At 47.7% G+C, this 19739-nt stretch overlaps 1 protein-coding gene across 2 annotated transcripts in view; it reads right to left on the reverse strand.

Annotated features, from left to right (window-relative positions):
• Positions 1-19739, reverse strand: part of LOC138265682 (galactose-3-O-sulfotransferase 2-like) — a 361079-nt gene that overhangs the window by 42707 nt on the left and 298633 nt on the right. The gene's annotated exons all lie outside the window — the stretch shown is intronic.

The following is a 19739-nucleotide window of genomic DNA, read 5'->3' on the forward strand; positions in this document are numbered from 1 at the left end:
AGGATTCCGTAGCAGTAGTATAAATGCTCCACACCTCCCACAACACAGGGTTAGTCTATTGTCTCTAGGTGAAGTACAAAGTGCTCATCAGGTAAAGTACCAATATAGCAAACAGTGCATGTAGAAGACCGCTCACATAGCAAAATTAACCCCAGAGCACTAACACAGTCTTAAACAGTAAGTTCACCAGACAGGTCCATTTATTGAGGCTTAAGAAGTACTTGAAATCCAACATGAAGTGTGTAATTCATAAGCAGCTGACAAATGAATTCGTATTACAAACAACTTTTTCAAGGTTGCAAAGTTCAACAATTAAATATATCAGTGATGTCATAAACGTATAGAAGGAAAAATCCAAACATACCTGCACCCTTGTGTGCATTACATAAAACACCAGAGCCAACAATTCTAAAGTGATCAATACATTAGGCCCCAATGCACACATTAAAAAATGATTACAGGGACATCAATATAACAGAGAAGTTACAAAGAAAGTAAAGTTTTCGAGGAGACTTTTCCATGAACGTTCACCAATGCTACATGAAGAGCTTGGCCAAGTGGACAGAAAACTAGTGAGAAGAAGAGTAAAGTCACACCTGGAAAGATAAGAAAGGCGTAGTTGTGCAAGAAGACCCTACACCAAACAAAGGAACATGATATCATGTTAAATATATGTACCTACATTTGTAGTCCAAATAACTTAATGGGAGAGCATCAAAGGGGGAAATCTCCAATCTGTTTCCCCAGGGAGTAAGCAGGCAAGGGTCCAATTTTTGAAGGTGAAAGCCTCTATACAAAAGTAATAAGGAATTGGTAAAAAGTAAAAAATTAATAAGTACCATAAAGCATTACTTAACTGTAACACCTGAGTTAAGGTTTATTGCACTATATGTGACCGCCATCCAATTTATATTGGCAGTACCATAAGACTGCTTAAAGAAAGGATTCAGGAGCACATTTATGCAATCAGAAACAAAAACAGTAATTACCCATTGTCAACACACTTCAATGCAACACACAGAATCATGGATCTGAGTCAGTTGAAATTTCATGTGGTTGGAATGGCCCCCGAACATCCGAGAGGAGGTCACAGAGTCCAGACACTTTGGAAATTGGAGACTCACTGGATTACAAAACTTAGGGCTGTTGACCAAAGGCTGAATTTGGATCGGGAGCTTCTTGAGTTTTTGGATGACTAAATAACTATTGCATTCTATGTTCTCTTTTGTATATCCCAGCCATCCTCTGTTTTATCGAGTCTATGTATATGTTTTTACACATATATTTATTAGTATAATTTTGTCCTTTCCCTTCTGTGACCATACACGTATTTGCTTATATGTACCCATATGTATAGATGTGCAATGTCTGTCTAAGACATATAGGCCCTCATTATGAAAATGGTGGTGACTGTTAAAGTGGCGGTAATACCGCCAACAGGTTGGCGGTAATTACTGCCAAATTCTGACCATGGCGGTGATCCCTCAGCAAACCGCCAGAATTTCCGGGGCATTACCAATGCCATCAAAAGCCTGCCAGAGACAGAACACAGAAAACTAAAGACTCACTAAGAAGTACACAGAGTACTCACCGCCACCATGGAATCGGAACTTCAAGTCTTCCCGATGCTGTTCTATGCAATGGCCCTCCTGGAGCACCAACGTCGACGAAGACGACGACGGTGAGTACAGCCACCTAGCACACAAGGGAGGGAGGGAGGAAAAGGAGAGTGACACACACACATGCACAACACACACCATTCACACACACACCATGCACAGAACCAGCTGCAGAGTTAATCCAGTGTCACAGGACACACATCAAAATGAAACAAGGACCACAATGATTATCAACAAACACTATAATTTAATGCCAACAGCCACCATATTGTCCACACAAATAGAAATGCAGGTGACAATGTCTAGAATGGGCCAATGGCCAGTCCAAAGTACAAAAGGGCCACATGGCCACAGGGCACAGTACCTTGAGCTGGATCACGCAGCAGTGGCTGAGCTGGCATTAAGGGGCACCCACTAACTGAAACCCACCACCAGGATCCCAAGCCACCAAACAATAATTGTTGTCAAGCTCACTGTGCTCACCCCCTTGTGGCTGCTGTGGTGCCCTCAAGCGCCCATCCAGCTCTGGGTAGGCCATCAACAGTATGCGGGCCATCAGGGGGGTCAGGTTCAGACCGGCACCCCGCCCTCGTTGGGAGGGCATCCCCAGCTGGGCCTCTGTGGTCTTCCGGGCCCAGCATTTCAGGCCCTCCCACCTTTTCCTACAGTGAGTGCTCTGCCTGCTATAGACCCCCAGAGTCTGCACATCCTTGGTGATGGCACGCCACAATCCCTTTTTCTGATGGGCGCTGACCTGCAGAGGCAATACAGACATGAGGACACCATTAACCATACAATGCAGCCTGTCACACATATGGCCCACAAATACCATTCCCATCTCCATTGGCACACTCATCACCCGGCGCCCACCATGTACACTACCACCCAACTGACACGTTGCTAGCACACACATCTCCATGCAACATTGTCAAATGCATCATGCCCATGGTGTAATCACCTGTTAGTCTGGAGGACCATACAGCTGTCCATACAGGAGTAGGACACCATCCACCAAGCAGTCTAACTCCTCCAAAGTGAAGGCAGTGGACCTTTTCCCTGTCACACAGGCCATGGCAGGTTCCGGACGCAGGTCACACCAGCACACGCAGTGGAGGTTTTGTCCTGAGGAAAGTCAGGAATCAACTGAGTTTTTAGACAGAAAATGTCAGTAAATTCAGCGGCGGTGTACACCGTCACTGCCGCCAGTGATCCCCATTGACCACTGTACTCCATAGAGCTCCATTTTAGCCAATGATGAATAGCACGGCGGTGCAAGACCGCCTTCCGCCATGACTCTCAAAACTGCGGAGTTACCTCACTTCCTCCTGTCCATACTTGCAGGACAGGCGGTCGCCATTTTATGGTGGTGGACAACAATCAGAAATTAGAAACTGCGTCATTGCTGTAAATTGCACATACATTGCCATTCACATTGTCCCATCAGATAAATGCTGTATGTACACTGAGTTGGTGGTTCCATTGTTCAATTTGTGATATCCTACTCACTCTTGTGTCCCTTAGATACCTACCACTGTGGAGGGATAGGAGGAGGATACAAGACCGCTTGTACAGACCCCTATGTAGTTGGCTACCCTGGAGGACAGGCACATAATAGTCACCTATAGACTGGACAGGGCCACAATCACAGAGTTGTGTGCACAATTGGAGCCTGATATGATTTCAGCTGTCCGTCATCCCACTCAGATCCCCCTTCTTGTGCAAGTTCTATCAGTGCTCCATTTCCTGGCTACTGGTTCTTTCCAAGTGACAGTGGGCTTGGCAGCAGGAATGTCACGGCCAATGTTCTCAATCATGCTGACAATGGTTTTGTCTCCCTTTGTCAAACACATGTACAGCTACATTGCTTTTCCCCAAGTTGAAGATTTGGCCACTGTGAAGGCAGGATTCTCTGCAATGGGACATATACCAAATATTATTGGGGCAATTGACAGAACACATATTGCGTTTGTCTCCCCCCTGGCACAATGAACATGTGTTCAGGAATTGGAAGAGTTTCCACTCATTCAATGTGCAAATGGTGTGCCTGGCGGACCAGTACATCTCCCAAGTCACTGCCAAGTATCCTTGACTGTATGTTGGCTCCGTCACTGTGGCAGTAAGTGGGATTTAACGCCAATCTCATAATGACAACCATAATATTTTGATGACTACAGTGATGCAGGGTACGTAGTCATATATTAAAATTCCCAAAGCTTGTATATGGGAACTGTTACAAACTATTTGTTTTGCACATATGATTGATTCACTTGAACAGTGCTCTTTGTTGATCTAGATTATGTTGGAATCAGCATGGCTATGCTATGACTATGCCCTGTATTCTATTCCTTTATTCATATGCCTTAGATCCACTCTTCACATGACTCTTTTTCTATTGGTTTCGTTACTCTCTGTCTGTGGCAAAAGGTGGTTTTGCCTAATACCTTTTCTTAGTACTAACACTTTTGAATCTTTCTCTTCCCTACACCATATTGACACTTTTAGTTTACACATTTTGATTTAACTAATCCAGTGGCTTTTTATCCTGTCTACTTTTGAGCCTTGTTTTATGTAGTGGATTGGCAAAGGATTCTATGTCTTCCTTGTACCATGTTGACAATTATGGTTAAGATATCTTCTGACTTAAACTACTTTAACATTTTTTGCCCCTGCCTTTTTTGGAGCTCTTGCTTAAGAGCTTGATTTGACAGTTACTTTACCATTCCTTTAAGAGACCTACTTTGTATGTCTGGCACGGATCATTTAACTTCAATGTGACGCTTTGTCTGCCTGTATCTAGTTTGCTGAACCATATTGACATTTTCAGTTCAAAAGTTTTTGGGCTGAAACCAGTCTATTGATTTTAAATACTGTCCTCTTTGGAGTCTTTTTATAAGCGAACAAATAGCGCTCTGTCCCATGCTGTAATCTCTCTTTGGGCTTCCAACCACGCCTACGTCATGTCAGTCACTTTCATTTGTTCATGGGCTTCCCTTTTAAAATCCGCTTGCTTTCATTTGTGAAAGGCATGCATAGGTCATGCCTTTTCCGGTGTTTAGCCCACTCACACAGTACTGGTAAACTAGTAAAAACATATGAGGCTCCATGTTTTCAGCATGGTTTCCGGACTACTTTATCTGCTTATTTTCTAAGCAGCGCGATCGCGCGGCATTTTACCTAGCGCGATCGCGCTGCTGTTTTTTAAAACATTTGTGTGGCAAGAAAAGTCTGGTAGGAGTTTACAATGCTAATAGCTCTAACTCAAGCAAATGCGAAACCCGTTGCATAGAAAATCCTTGTTTATAATGTGCTCAATTTGCCGGTTGCTTTGTCATCACTTGATGGGGCGCACACTGCATACCTGTTACGGCTCATATTTCCAGATGGTGCCTCTGTGGCCTGTTTCAGTGTGCACTCTACTAATGGAGTCCATTTTCTGTTTCGACCTAACATGCTATTTAAGCATCCCTCAACATGGCGCCTGCCCCCTTGCATTTGTGGCAGGATGCGACTTGCTCTAATTCCAAGTCAATGACGGGCCTTCTTTGATGCTCTTGGGTTACTTTTCATACTTCTGGACCGGCATTAACTGCTAACTTAACAGCGCTACTTTGGGGCTTATCACAACCTTGTGTGTACTTTTAGCTCACATTTGTCACTCGGGGACATTGGGACATGAGTACACAACATACATATTATGTATAGCAACTCTAGCAACAGGATTTGAATACTCTAAATTTTATAGGTATGGTGGTCAAGCTAATTTTTTCACTCTGTATTTCCATGCATAAGCAACAAGCAATGAGTTATAGTGCATATTGATTTTTTACTTTTCACCCATTTTCTAACTCCGTGGGAAAACTGATCGGTTATTTCCCCCTTTGTTACTCTTGCATTACTCAGATTGGACTACCACAATAGGTACATATATTTAATGTGACATCATTCTCCTTTGGTGCAGGGTCTTTTTGCACAACTGCGTCTTAAGAAGAATACATCTTTTGTAGGCTAGGCTGGCAAAGGAAGTGAAGTATGTATCTAGTGCTGGTACTTGTGTGCTAGTAGTTATTGAGGGCCCTACTACACCTATACTGTGGGAACACTTGTAGATGTGTTACCCAGCAAGATGTAGAAGAATGTTCCTTTGTCTTTCAGCAGGGACAGAGGCTGCTGCAAAATATGTCCTTAGCCTGTCGAATAGCCTACATTTGGCCACCTTTAATAGGGGACTGTGTGTCAGTTCAAAAGGAGTCACAGAAGGTATAGTGGACATGTTTTGGTGTTATGCAAGGCTTCAAAACATATTCTTGTCGGACTTGTGGCCTCATCATGAGCACCTGATGTTTTGGGAAAAAAAAGTCCTTTTGGGGCCCTGTGTGCAGGCGGTGGAGGTACTCAGGTAGACTACTAGGCCTGTGCCGGCCTTTGGGTGAATGCTGCCCTCTGGCAATGTGTGTCTGTGACTATGGTCCTCATTATGAACTTGGCAGCAATCACCGCCAACCGCCGTGTTGACGGTGAACAAAAGACTGCCAGTGGCGGTGAAATGCATACCGCCGCATAATGATGGCAAAAAGACAAACCTCCAAAAATCCTGCAACCTCCACCCTCGCCAGTGCCAATGACGGCAGAAAGGCAGTACACCTCACCCCACATCCACCATGCAGACAAATCCCCCACCCACCAAATAATGATGCACAAATCAGCTTGGCGGACAGTGAATGTCGAATGACAATTGGCGGTACGGACCACCACAGCCAGCAATGGGACCCGCCAACAACAAATGCACACATTGGCAAGTTCAAAAAGCACACAACTGACACACATCCACGACACTTTAAAACACACACATACACACCCCACAATCCTTTGCCATATCAATATCACGACAGATATTGACACCACAACACGCATACACTGAACTAACCATCACACAAGTCACACCCTTAAAACCACCACCAAAACTCATACATTGCACACCCACCATCACAAGTCACACACCCAACCAAACAACAGCACCCTCACCAACACCCCTACAACACACCACGCACAACACACACCATGACACCCCCTAGGCACCCCTGCTTCATCGACAGGGAGTTAAGGACCATGGTGGACAAAATATTCATGGTCGAGCCACACCTATTTGGGGCACAGGTGCAGCAGACCCCCTTGGCCAGGAAGATGGAGCTATGGCAGAGGATAGTCAACAAGGTCAACGCCATGGGAAACCATCCATGCACAAGGGGTGACATCAGGAAGAGATGGAACGACCTTCGCAGGAAGGTGCGTTCCATGGCATTCAGGCACAACATTGCTGTACAGAAGATTAGTGGTGGTCCCCCACCTCCTCTCCCAGAATACACCGACTGGGAGGAGAAGGTCCTGGCTATCCTGCACCTGGAGGGCCTCACTGGACTCACTGGAGGACTGGATATGGATAGGGCAACTACAATACCTTAACAGTCACAACACCTGTAATGCATGTATCACCCCATCCCTCTCACTCCCACCATGTCCCCATGTAATCTCAACACCCACAATGCACCACCACCCGCTCAATAAATGCATCAAAATGAGCACAAAGGGACCCTGCATGACACTACATGGGAATTCAACCCCCAAATACTGCTGACCAGTGTTGCAATTGACAAGAAACTGTAGGACATCCACATCTCTATTTTCTCACACAGAGGAACCACCACCCATGCCACCCGGATGGAGACATCAAGGAGTGCCAGTCCACCACCTGAAGACAAAGGCCCCACTCAGGAGTGTGCAGAGGGATGCCTGAACACAGAGGATATCCCTGGCCCATCCTACACCCCTGGACAGTCACCCTCCAGAAGCCCCACCCAGGACACCAGTGGCACCCCTACCACTCAGTCACCACCATCAGCTCTGGCCCAACGACCCCACACCAGTGTCTCCAGGCCATGGACTGGCTACCCACATGTACAGAGGCCTGAGTCTCCACCCACCACCAGGCAGGATGATGAAGGTCCCACTGCAAGTGGGACTGCCAGACCTGTGCAGGGGACACAAGCACAGGGGGCTAGGGCCAGTGGGAGGGTATCAGTGGCCCAGGGGGGTGGCCCAAGGAGAGATGCTGCTGCCCTGGAGGTCATGCTGAGGTCCTGGGAGCATGCCACCATTCCCAGAACAGGATGGGCCAGATCCTGGCCACGTTGGAGCAGAATCAGAGGCTGCAGATGGCACACCACCAGGAGCCCATGGAGCAATGGGAACAGCTCAATGCTACCATGGCCTCTATTGCAGGGGTGCTGCAGCACCAGACAAACATCCAGCCTGAGTCTTCCATCCACCTGCAGGCCCCTTACTCTAGCCAGGACACTGCCCTTCCGTCTTCATCTGCAGCAGCTACTGGACTGGTGGCACTGCCAGAGGACTCACAGGACACCAGCACCCCTACCCCTGCATCTCAGCATCACCCTCACAAATGTGCCAGCAGACCCAGACATCCCACTGAAACACCAGCTAAGACCAAGCCCACTGCCAGGAAGTGAATCTGCCCTGAACTGTCTCCCTTGTGTGCCACTTAGCTACCTTGTTGACATGCCACTGCCATCTCACCATCTTCCATTGGCCCCATTGACTATACCCCTGTGCTACCAACAGCTGAGCAAATGTACCTGAGTATGTTGTTCACCATGTGCCCACTCCCTTCCACTGTGCCATCACTCATGGATGTTTTGATTTTGAATAAATACACTTGTGGACGCAAAATATCTGTCCTTGTACAATATGAGCAATCAATTGTGAATGTGAATGCATTAGCCAGTTACCATCATAATGCCGCTTTAATTGCAGGAGGGGGTCTAACAGACTGTAGTGTCTGATGCATGTCACACTGTACATTCCATAGCGTTAACTCGCAACTGCCACTTCAGTCATGATTTTGCAATATCACTGGTAAAGGACACCACAGCACTTACTACATGAGTCACCCTGAAACAATGCAGTGAAGCCACCAGCAATATAGGAAATGTCCCGGAGAGCCACTGGAATTCTAGCCGGATTAGCTGGGTCCTGGAGTTGATCTTACCCCTCTTCTTCACCATCACTCTCATCCCTCCTCTCAGGTGGCAGGGCTGGTTGGACAGCATCCACCTCTTCCAGAAGTGGGATAGCTTTCATCACAGCCAAGTTGTGCAGCATGAAGCATGCCACCACTATCTTACACACCTTGTCAGGGGCATAGCACAAGGATCCTCCAGAGAGCTGCATGCAACAAAATCTTGCCTTCACGAGTCCTATGGTCCACTTAATCACCCTCCTAGTTTGACCATGTGCCTCATTATAATGCCTTTCTGCATCTGTCCTGGGATTACTCACAGGTTTAAGGAGCCATTGCATGTTGGGGTAGCCAGAATCCCCTGCAAAAGTGGGCAAAAGAGGGTTGAAACACACACAGTCTACTTGCATACAGCCTGCCTGTCAGCTGTGTAACTGATCCAGTGTCATACACACTCACCTATGAGCCAAGCTCTGTCCCCCTGTAGTTGTTCCATCATGTGTGGCACACTGCTGTTTCTCAGGACTAATTATGGACTGATCCTGGGAACCTTGAATTGACATGTGAAATGTACTGATCAGCAGTACACACCAATCGGAAATTCATGGAGTGATAGTTTTTACGATTCCAAAACATCTGTTTGTTTATTCTTGTGGGTATGAGGGCTATGTGGGTACCATCAATGGCACCTATCACATGGGGGATATTTGCAAAGGCATAGAATCCTGATTTGATGGCACTGAGATCAGCCCTTTGGGGAAAATGGATATAACTTTTCAGGTGTTGAACGAATGCATTCAGGAAGTTGGACAGGATGTGGCTGAACAGTGGCTGAGATACCCCTTCAGCCATGCCCACTGTCACCTGAAATGAGCCTGTGGCCAAAAAATGGAGCAGAGATAGTACCTACACAGTTGTAGGTATGGCATGGTGATTCCTATTAGCAGGCACCAGAACAGGCTCCATTTCTTGCACAGAATTCAAGATTGTAGCTCAATTTAGGTAGTAAGTTATGATGATGTGGCTTCCTTCATGGTGGCCAGATCTACCAGGGCTCTGTAAACAGATGGGGCTCTCCCTCACCACATGGGTCTGTACCTATGGGGGAGGAAGGAGGACCCTCTGAGTTGGGACATACACTTGCAACACATGCTGACAGAATTCATGTTTTACATGTGACACAACTGTACCACACACAGACACAAAGAAAGAGGTAATCATGTCAGGCTAATGTGTGGTGAGGTGTCTAAGTCATAATGGCATCACAGTGTAGACACACTTCCCACCATGATTACATGTGGGGGACCAGTACTCAATGAAGGGGAGAGGGAATGGAGCCATGGATGAGGCCCCCGGCCAGGCTATAGGGGCGTGTTGGATGCTAAATGGCAGTCTCCTGCCATACAGGTAGTGTAGTGTGGAAGCGACTTCATTCCGCTGGCATAACTCGTCATGGCGGTAGGCGGAATTCACCACCATGCACCTGATCATTGGTTAACATGGTTGTCAATGGGGAAGCTGGGCCAATCATGATCCCCACCGGCGGTGATGGTGCACACCGCCGCAGTATCTACCGCCATTTTGACAGGCCCTTCACACTTGACTCCTGCACTATGAGAAGGGAAGAACTCCACTGCGTGTTCTGCTGTGTCCTGAGTCTGGTCTCTGAGATGGCACGTGTCACAGGGGAACGGGCCCCGGCCTTCACCACGGAGGAGCTGGAGAAGCTGGTGGACGGGGTCTTACCCCTGTATGCCAAGCTGTATGGGCGACCAGAGGAGCAGGTGAGTTGCTATTTGTCCTCCTTAGATGTGTGTGAATTTGATGGATGCCTGTATGAGGTTTTTGTCACTGTGTGAATGCTTACCCGTAGTGTGTCTGCCAATTTTTGGCTTTAAAATTGTCCATATGTATGTCTCCATGGGCCATGTCAGTGTGAAGGGGCATGGTATTTTTGTATGGGGCACCCACACTGACGTCTGTTTCTTTACTATGTGTGCCCCATGCAGGTCAGCACCCATCAGAAGAGGGGACTGTGGCAAGCCATTACCAAGGAAGTGCAGACACTGGGGGTCTACAACCGGCGAAGTACCCACTGCAGGAAGCGGGGGGAGGACCTGAGGCACTGGGCCAGGAAGACCAGAGAAGCCCAGCTGGGGAAGGCCTCCCAATGAGGGAGGGGTGCCTGTCGGACCCCGACCCCACTAATGGCCCGCATTCTGGCAGTGGCCTAGCTGGATTTGGATGGTTGCTTAAGGGCAGCACAGCAGCCACAAGGGGGTGAGTAACAACACTTTTTTGATGCCACTATGATGAGTGTAGTTAGATGCTAAGGGGTGCATGCACAGTAGTGCCAGTCACATAGAAAGGTGTGTCCCTGCAGTCCTGCGCCCCTCAATGTCCATGGGATAGTGTGCTACGTAGTTTTGGCTGGGTCTGTAGGCCTGTGAGGGGTCCCCTGTTTGGGCCATCTTATTCAATGTAGCCTCATGGACTTGCAGATGTGTTGGCTTGGCATTGTTTCTCATTGGTTCACTTTCCAAAGTGTATCAGAGCAGGAGGTCAGGATGGGAATGTTGTGTACTGTGGGGTCATGCCTACCAGTCCGGGGCACATTCATAACATGTGTTGTGTCTGCTGAGGGTCAGTGCCTGTGCTGGGTGGGAGTGTGTGTGTCCCAACATGTACATATTTCCTGGAATTGACATTCTTCTTTCTTGTTTTGTCCCCCCCGTGCTCTTGTGTCCCTGTGTACATTAGCATCATCTGGAAGGTGGCTGAGGCACCGGTGAGTGGGGATACTGCAGCCCACGGGACTTGTGTGGCAGACTCCACCGATGCCAAGGGAACCAGTGGGTTGGAGGGGTAGGGGAGTACCACGGGGGAGGCAACTACCATTGGAGGTAGTGACTCTGATACCTCCTTCGATGGCAGCTCCCTGGTGGTGGCAGACCCTGCTGGGCCCACCCATTCTTTGCCATCTTCCGCCATCCCCCATACCATCACCACCCTCTCAGTAGCTCCCCACCGAGTTGCCTGCGCCCGCTCACCCAGGAGGGTGGGTGTCTGCTTCGCACCAGACACCTCATCCCCTGCCCCAGTCAGCCCGGCTGCCCTCACGGAGGAGGCTATTGACCTCCTGAGAACCTCTCTGTAGGGAAAGCAACCATTATGAATGCCATCCAGGGGCTAGCATTCCGGATGCAGCAATACAATGCATCCCTGGAAGGAATTCACTGTGCCATGTCTAGCCTACAGAGATCTGTTCAGGCTCTGGTCTCCTCTTTGATGGCAGCCAGTGTCCCTGGTCTTTCACTCCTCCCTCCCACCACCTCTACCGCTTACAGCACCCCACTCCCTTCACCCAACCCAAGCACACAAACAGACAGCCATGCACACAGATCAACACACAAGAAGCACACAGAGAAACACAAGCACCATACTTCCCACCACAGGAAGGCACACACCCAACATACCAAAGCACCCACAACAACATCCACCTACCCCACTGTATCAACCTCCCCCGCCTCCCTGTCTGTCACCTCACCATGCACACCCAAATGCACTGCACCCTCAGTCACTGCTGCTGCCCCATTCTTGCAGTCACCACAACAGTTAAAATCCAATCATGCACCCCAGACACCACACCTGCACTCCCCACGACTACATTCACAGACACTTGCAGCACACTCACCAGACCTGCAGACACCCCCACAACATCCATATACTTTGGCAGCATGTCTTCTCCCACTGTGTCCAGCCCCCCTCCTCCCAAAACACTCAAATGCTTACACTCATCCACACCACACACAAGCAGACTAAACAGGCACCTCCATCCATGTCCAGCACACCTACACCTTGTACCACAACTCCCTCAACCTCCACTCCTAGACCTGGCTCCAAATCCCCTCCAACTTCACCTAAGAAGCTTTTCCTCTTCCGTGTTGGCCTGTTTGAACCCACTGGCCCACCACGTCTTGTCACTAAATGTTTCCATGCCCTAGCCCAGTCCACTCCTTCCTCTTCAAAGTCTTCAACAGTCCGTTCTTCCCATTCCCATGCCCCATTCCCAGGGAGAAAGAAGCCCTGTGTTGCCCCAGGTCCCTCTGCCACCCCCGGTCCAAGCCCACTCTCCCTCCTTCCGAGGGCAAGCCAAAATCCTCTCCACCTCTTAAACTTAAGCCCAATCCCCCCCTTCAAAACCTGACTCACTACCCCTGCCACCCCCCGCCCCTGATCCCTGAGGTGCCTGGCTGCCCCATAGATGCCCCTTCTCAGGGGAGTTTCCTTTGCCATCGTAGGAGTCAAGTGTAGCCTATATTTGCCCTTCCGGGACTTGTACATATGGATTGGCTTATAGCCTTGTTTGTACATTTGTTTTTAATGCCGTTGAAGTAAATTTTAGTACCCAGCAGTCCTATTGGCACAACATTGAGCCGTTGTGCAGTGTTTCACTGTGGGGGTGTGGTGTGCACAGGTGTGTGCATTGGTGCAAGTATTTGTTGGCTTGTGTCTAGTAAGTACATCTTCTTATGGTATGTATGGCTTTAGATGGTGGGAGGGGTTGGGAGTGCATTGCGGTGTGGGGGTGTGTGTAACTGTGCCCTTTCCTCCCATGTGTACTAGGCTGCAGTACTTAATATCGTCGTCCTCGTCGTCGGTCACAGTCCTGGAGAAATATGTCAAGGAGAAGCACTGGGATTGTTTCCAACTCTTGCTCCATGTCTGCGTCGGCTTGTTCTGTGTGCCTCTGGTGAGTTTTTCCCTTTATATGGGTCGTTTACGTCATGAGGTTCTCGCCCTGGAACTGATGGCGGTGTGGTGTTTAATTATTTGGTGGGCGGGAAGGGCCTTTCCGTTGGGCTGAGGATGGCCTCCCCAGTCATCGGGGGGACTACTAAAATGGCGGTGGGTGAATGGCCCACTGCCTGTTTCTCATGTGCTTCATTATTTGGCGATCCGGTGTTTACCGCCATGTTCATAATGACCACCTATGTCTTGGGTTTGCCAGCATCCTCCTCAGCCCTCCCCAGGTGTTTTTTCCTGCCTGCTGGGATGTTTCTATAGATGTGACTGTCTCGAGGCCTGAATGGACTGCAGAGGCTGACGGTACATCACTTGTCCCACCTTTTTATCCACTAGCGTTGTGCTCTACGGAGTCTGGTGATCCTCTGGTGGCAGCACGTCAGGGTGGCCTGCTAGGACAATTTGGTCAGGGGGGACGGTGTGTGGTTCTACATCCCATCCTCTTTGAGGTTGGGTGGATTGGAGTGGGTTGGACTGGAGTGGGGCAGATTGTTTTCAATTGGAGGAGGGCATATTGTTTTGGATTGCAGAGGGGCAGATTGGAGTAGGGCAGATTGTTTTAAATTGGAGAGCGGCAGATTCCAGTGGAGCAGATTGTTTTTGATTGGATTGGAGTGGGATAGACTAGAGTGGGGCAGATTGTTTTAGATTGGAGTGGGACAGATTGGGGTGGGGCAAATTGTATTATGGTGGATAGGAGTCAGGTGGATTGGATTTTAGAGGCTTAGATTGGATTACGTAGATTTGTAGTGGATTGGATGGGAGTGAGGTGGATTGGATGGGAGCAGGGTGGATTGGAGTGGGGTGAATTGGGATGGAGTGAGATGGACTGGATTAGGGTGAGGTGTATTGGATTGGAGTGGGACATATTATTTTGGATTGGAGTGGGGCAGATTGGAGTGGGGCAGATTGTTTTGGATTGGAGTGGGACGGATTAAGGTTGGGTGGATTGGAGTGGGATAGATTGTTTTGGATTAAGTTGGGGCAGACTAGAGTGGGGTGGATTGGAGTGGGGCAGATTGTTTTCAGTTGGAGTGGGGCATATTGTTTTGGATTGCAGAGGGGCAGACTGGAGTAGGGCAGATTGCCTTAAATTGGAGAGGGACAGATTGCAGTGGGGCAGATTGTTTTTGATTGGAGTATGCAGATTAGAGTGGGGTAGATGAGAGTGGGGCAGATTGTTCTGGAAAGGAATAGGGCATATTGTTTTGGACTAGAGTGGAGCAGTTCATAGTTGGGCAGATTGTTTTGGAGTGGTGTAGATCAGTGGTTTAAATGGGCAGTTACTATCCGGTACTGAGTACTTGCACTTCTTTTATCTGAATGGGAGAGTACCTGCACTTCTCATCACTTCTGCAATGCATATTAGTTGGAGAGTACAGCTTTTCTCACGAGCAAACAGGTACTCAAAATAGTGAATACCTGCACTTCTATAGTTACATTTAAAGCACTGGTGTAAATTGCTTTGGATTGGTGTGGGGTGAACTTTAGTGAGGCAGATTAGATTGGGATGGGTTGGGTTGGGAGGATTGGAGTGGGGTGGGTTGCAGTGGATTGGATTGGATTGGAGTGGGGTGGATTGGTGTGCGGTGAGGGGGGTGGATTGGGGTGGTTTGTAGTAGGGCAGATTGGAGTGTATTGCGCGATTATGTGTTAAAGCATAATTTCAGAAATTACACATAAAAAAATAATGTTGCTTTGCAATATTTAGAACAAGATAATCATCATCTTTTGAAAGCGCCCACAAGCAAAAACAAAAGAAAACCTGAGTGCAAAAAGTGAGAAAAGACAACTGGGCAAAATAAAAGAAAGTTAGCTATAAAAAATAAAAATTTCCAATTTAGTTTTTTCTCCTGGGCTCATTTTTGACAGTCACGTGTTTGCAGGGCATTAAAAGCTAATACAAACAAAATAGTATCTCAATCACGCCGGAACAGCGGACAGGCATTGATTATGTTGAATCAATCTGTGCTTGGTCCGTGAACAGGAAACAGGAAATGATTTCTGGCCGGCAGTGATAAATTATGAGGCTGGAAGGCAGAGTGCCATGCAAGCCAACAAATAGTAAGCGAGAGGCGGGCTCTAGCCCTTTACTGTACACAACAGAGTTTTGCAAGTAGGACACATGCACTAGTGCAGGTCGCGGATCTGGTCTGTACCAGAATTTCACGATTCTTGGGGATTTTAACATCCATGTGGAAACTATGAATAATGCTGCAAGAACTCTTATAGATGATATGAAAGCCTTAGATCTTATTCAGTTGGTTAGAGGCCCTACCCACAACAAAGGGCACATGATTGATTTAGTCTTTAGCAACTCTTCTGAATTAAGCGCCCTCCCACCTTCTCCTCTAGCCTGGTCAGAATCTATGTTAATTCTGCTGACTCTTACTCTCAAAAAATGCTCCAAAACCTCCTATACAAGATTTCAACCATACAGACGGTGGCACTTGCTGGATTCCAAAGAATGGAGTGGCATGTTAAGCAATTCTATACCAACTTTTAACGGAAATATAGCCGACTCCTCAGTAGCCTTCAACAGGTGGATAGCCAATAGCTTGGATGCTACGCTTCCGTTAACAATTATCAAAGTTGGCAATCGGAACAAATGCCACCGCTGGTTCTCCCCCCAGCTTCAAGTTTGAAAAAGAGACTGCAGACGTCTTGAAAGAAAGTGGAGGAAATCATATGATAATTTTATTAAAAAGGAATACAGGGATGCTATCAGACAATTTCACATGGAAATCAAAGCTGTGCAGAGAAGTACTATGCAACGAAGATAGAACAAACACCCAACTCTACTAAAGAAATCGTCCGCATTCTTAAAGAAATAGTATATCCACAGGCTCAGACGGAAGATATAGAAGCCTCTGCTGAACATAGCAATGAGCTTGGCTCTTTTTAAAAAAAAAAAAAGATTGTTGACATATTCAACCTTCCCTAAACAGTCTTATGGCCCCCAGGAGGGGAGCGGATCAGGTGACACGAACACAGTTTGCCTCGCGAGGATTCCGGCTCTGTCCACAGAAACAACGTTGAATCTGTTAACTACTCTCAAATCTGGATCCCCTCTAGACCCTGCTCCTCCTTTTATCTTAGTCCAAGGAGCATCTACCATTGTTCCCATCGTGACAGATTTATTAAATCTATCATTGATTTGTAGCTCCGTGCCACCTCAGTGGAAGCATGCAATTGTAAAGCCGTTGCTCAAAAAGCCCAATCTGGACTCAGCAGTACTGAACAACTATTGGCCGATTTCCAATTTACCTGCTGTCGCAAAAATTCTGTAAAATCATGTAAATACCCATCTTTCTAAGTTCCTGGAAGACAACCAGATTCTTCACCCCTCTCAGATGGGCTTTTGGCCCTCTGTTGGGAATGACGGAAGAAGTCAGGAAACGACTGGATCAGGGTAAGGCCTCTGCCGTGGTGCTGCTCGATTTGAGCTCTGCCTTTGATACCGGTGACCACGGTATTTTACTTCACAGATTGAAGGAAATTGATATCACCGGAAATGCCCTGAAATGGTTTAAAGATTTTTTGGATGGAAGAACCTTTCAGGTTCTCTATCGTTCTTTTCTCTCAGACAGCTTTAAGAGCCTTTGGGGAGTCCCTGAGGGCTCATCATTGAGGACCACGCTTTTCAATGTCTATATGAGTCCACTGGCAAGAATAGTGGAACCCTTTGGTTTCTCGTTGGTGTCTTATGCTGACGATACCCAGCACGTAGTCTCCTTTTCGTCCTTTCACAAGTCTTTTAAATCACAGCTTGCTCCTTGCCTACAAGCGGTCTCAAACTGGATGGCAGAGTGCAAGTTCAACCTTAATGGAGATAAAACAGAGGTCCTGATCATGGGACATCATTCACTACCGTCTCAAGTAACACCTATCCTGGACTCACTAGGTGACCTTCCACCCCCGAAGGATCAGGTTAAGAGCTTTGGTTTATGGTTAGACCCTTGACTCACAATGTGCTATCAGGCTAAGAAAATATCTTCCATTTGTGTCGGGATACTCAGACTTCTTAGAAAAATCAATAAAATCCTCCCATTTATTTCTAGGAGGATTGTTGTGCAAGCATTAATTACCTCACGGCTGGACTATGGTAATGCCCTGTTCCTGGGCTCACCAGTCTACTGTAAGAAGAAGCTGCAGGTGATTCAGAACACGGCGGTGCACCTCCTCTTCAATTTGCCTAGACATCAGTTGGCTAAACCAGCCCTCATGGCTCTTCACTGGCTTGCCATGGAGCAAAGACTAAAGTTCAAGACTATGATATTTCCACAGAGCTCTGTATGTTAGGGGTCCCCCACTATTACACCCCTTAGCCACTTTTTATGAGCCCACTAGATGCCTCAGCAGCAGTAGCAGTGAGATCGCCGATAAAGAAAGTTAGATGGGGCGGAAGAGCCATGTCTTTTCTTGGTGCTAAGCTTTAGAACTCTCTTCCTCTTTCTCTTCGGCAGACGAGTCATGAACTATCATTCTGTCATCTCTTAAAAACCTGGTTGTTTTAACACTTGTACTTTTTGCCCATCTGAAGAAGTTTTTTGCCTCAAAAGCGCTGGGAAGCCTGAGGGCAGCTATGCGCTATAGAAATCACACATAACATAGCACAACTCTCAGGCTCAACCCTAAAAAGGGATTGTCAAACTAAGCCTATAGTGTAAATCACAAAGTAGGTGTTGTAAATGCAAGAGTTTAAAGGTGCGTTCCCTTCATCAGTGCCAAGGCCAAAGTGTGATGGGTGCATATTTGACAAGGAAAAGTGAAATTTAGACCACATGTTAAATATGAGTTGAAAGTAGGTTGGCAATGCAACTGTTTACAAGCCACCTGACCCCTCGTATCTTTTCTTCAAAAAGTTTAGCGGGTATGCCCATGCTACCCGCTGGTGTGTTATATAGCTCACTCTATGTGCCTGTAAGATTAAGTCATGCTCGTGATCCCCGCTGGGTTGTATATCGGAACCATACATTCCGTTGCAAAGCACGTCTTTACCATGAGTGCGTTACGAGAATGCCATTACTATGCATATGCCTTACCACGCATGCCTTTACAACAAATTATGCTGTAAAAGCATGTGTTTTAAAGGCTTATGGGTGGGAAAGGACTCCCCTGGCCCAATACCTCCCCAAGCCCACAAACCACCACCCCTGCCTTAAAACCTAACCCCGCCCCTCCCTAAAACAATACTCCTATCCCCAGACCCAATCCCCTGCCCTAATCCTGAAAACCTACCCCCACCCTAAAACCTAGCCCCACCTCCTCCCTAAAACAGTACCCCACCCTCACCCCCAAGCCCAACTCCCCTCTGTACTTAACGTGAAAACCACCTGCACTAAAATATAATCCCCACCCCTCCATAAAACAGTACCCCCCAGGCCCAAGAGCCCCCAAGTCCGAAACCACCCACCCAAATCCTAACCCTGCCCCTCCCTAAATCAGTACCCCCACCCCAGACTCAATCCCCGCCCTAATCCCCAAAACCTACCCCTGCCCTAAACCCTAATCCCGCCCCCTCCCTAAAACAGTACCTCATAGGCCCAATACCCCCAAGCCCCAAAACCACCCCTCCCTAAAACCTAACCCCTCACCCTCTGCACCTCCCTAAAACAGTACCCCACCCCCAGGCCCAGTACCCAGCCCTAATCCTGAAATCCTACCCCGCCATAAAACCTAACCCCACACCCTTGCCCCCTCCCTAAACAGTACCCTATCCCCAGACCTGAACCCCCTTACCTTACTTCTACCCCAGCCCTAAAACCTAATCTCTCATCCCCATCCCCTCCCTAAAACAATACCCCCCTCACCCCGGACCTAATCCCTTAATTTACACCTAAGGTGTGTCGCAGCTCGTTCTGAGGAAACCAAATGATCTTTCTGTTTCCTCTAATGACGCCGATAGCCTTCACCATCATTACAATGCATAGCCCTTACCATGCATATCATTACAATCGTGATCATATGCGTGGTAAAGGCTATTCGTTGTAATGACGCATGCATGGCAATGCATGGTGCAAGGGGGCCTACGTTGGCGCTAGGCATCCAAAAAGGCACGGCGCGGGGGAAAGGACAGGAATGCACTATATTGGATAAATATGGCACATTCCTTCCCTTTTACTGTGAAGCAGCAAGGTGACTGCTATGCACCACAAAGCCCATAAATCTGGGGCTCTGTTTTCTAAATGAATTTTGCCATAATCAGATCAAAGGTGCTCATTATTAATTATTCAATGACACCATGCTTTAGGTTAATTTCAGTGGAATGAGAGTTGTCC

This window comes from Pleurodeles waltl, chromosome 11 (assembly GCF_031143425.1).
Source record: "Pleurodeles waltl isolate 20211129_DDA chromosome 11, aPleWal1.hap1.20221129, whole genome shotgun sequence".
NCBI lineage: Eukaryota > Metazoa > Chordata > Amphibia > Caudata > Salamandridae > Pleurodeles > Pleurodeles waltl.